This window comes from Cyprinodon variegatus, unplaced genomic scaffold (genome assembly GCF_000732505.1).
Source record: "Cyprinodon variegatus isolate N-32 unplaced genomic scaffold, C_variegatus-1.0 Scaffold2397, whole genome shotgun sequence".
Classification (NCBI taxonomy): domain Eukaryota; kingdom Metazoa; phylum Chordata; class Actinopteri; order Cyprinodontiformes; family Cyprinodontidae; genus Cyprinodon; species Cyprinodon variegatus.
The window spans coordinates 20293-22112 of record NW_015152850.1 but is presented as its reverse complement, the minus strand read 5'-3'; positions in this window follow the sequence as shown (position 1 = coordinate 22112).

Below are 1820 nucleotides of genomic sequence, written 5' to 3'. Positions count from 1 at the left end.
ATATTGGCCTGACGAATCATCTTAAGTAACTCCTATGAGTCAAACTCTTTTAGTCACAAATTCTGCACTGTGCCTTTAACTAAGAGAGATTGTTTTAATAGACCAGGTAACCTACTATCATCCCTGGCTGACCCAGGCTGATTGAGCCGGCTCCCATTCCAGACTTTCATCATCCAGCGACACTGACAGCTTTCTGCTAAACTGTTATCATGATGAAGATGGAGTTAAACAGCTCGTTATAAACCCTATCAATCGTAACAAACGAGGTGATTGACCTCAGTGCATCTAAGCCTGAGATATTCTAATAAAACAATAAATCAAATGTTACAACAAACTGGAGGTGCAGTTAAATATAATACAACCTGTTTCCACCCAACAATTAGATTATCAAAATATAGGATTCTGTTAGCCTCCACTTTAATCCCCCTGTTATGTATTGCTTTCAATGATTTAAAATATAAAACAAAAACATATGTATATATAAAGTAAAACTAACCCAGAAGGTTGTTTCAACTTCCTAGTTTTGCTTAGAAGAATAATTGTGTTTGGTTGAGGTGAATGATGGCTGCTGGCAGGAAGGATCTTCATCCATCTTGCAGCTGCTTTGAAGCTGACTGAACAGTAACAATGGAAACCTTCTCCTCCATCTGCCTATAATCTCTGTATAACTATGGTCTATAGCAGAGGTCTTCAAAAGGGGGGGCACGACCTCTAGGGGATCCACAGAGGTACTGCATGGGGGTCGCAAAACTTTTGGTGATTAGACATTTTTTTTATATCCCCCCTGCAATTTTTTCCACTTATTGAAATGTCTTTAAATACTCATTAACATGAATTCAACACACTGTAGTAAACAGATAAATGGAGGCAGATGTCTTTCAGTCATCAATGCTCACATTAAGCGAAACACAGGAGCTCTTTCAAGCTGGGCACCGTTTCATTTACAACACCTGTCCCATCAACAAGGAATCAGAAATACTTTAATAATCCCAGGGAGAAATTACTTTAGTTACATTACTCCATCTGTAATAGAGTGACTATAGGACCAGTTTGATAGAACACTATTTCATACAATATATATAATTAGTGGGTCCCTACTCCATCTCACCATCAGTTTGGGGTCCTTGGCCTGGAAAACGTTGAAGACCCCTGGTCTTCTATATTCTATCCTAAACTATAGTATAGTATTTTCATCCAGTAGTTCCCTGTTCTGGATAAAAGTATCCTGGTCTGGATAACAAGTTCCCTGTTAAAAGTTCCCTGGTCTTGACAAATGTTCTCTGGTCTGAATGAAGAGTTTCCTGGTCTGATTAGAGTTCCCTGGTCTGGATATAAAGTTCCCTGTTTGGTCGGAAAATTCCCTGGTTTGAATAAAAAGTTCCCTGGTCCAGATGAAAAGTTCCCAAGTTAAGATGAAAAGTTTCCTTGTCTGGATAAATGTTACCTGGTCTGGATAAAAGTTCTCTGGGCTGTATGAAGCGTTCCTTGGTCTTGATTAAAAGTTCCCTGGTGTGGATAAAAACTTTGCTGGTCTCGATGAAAAGTTCCCTAATCTGGATAAAAAGTTCCATGGTTTGGATGAAAAGTTCTGTAGTCTGGATAAATGTTCCCTGGTCTGGATAAAAAATTCCCCCGTTTGGATGATAACTTCCCTGGTTTGGATAAAAAGTTCCCTGGTCTGGATGAAAAGTTCCCTGGTCTGGATTAAAAGTTCCCTGGTCTGGATAAAATGTTCCCTGGTCTGGATGAAAAGTTCCCTGGTCTGGATTAAAAGTTCCCTGGTCTGGATAAAATGTTCCCTGGTCTGGATGAAAAGTTCC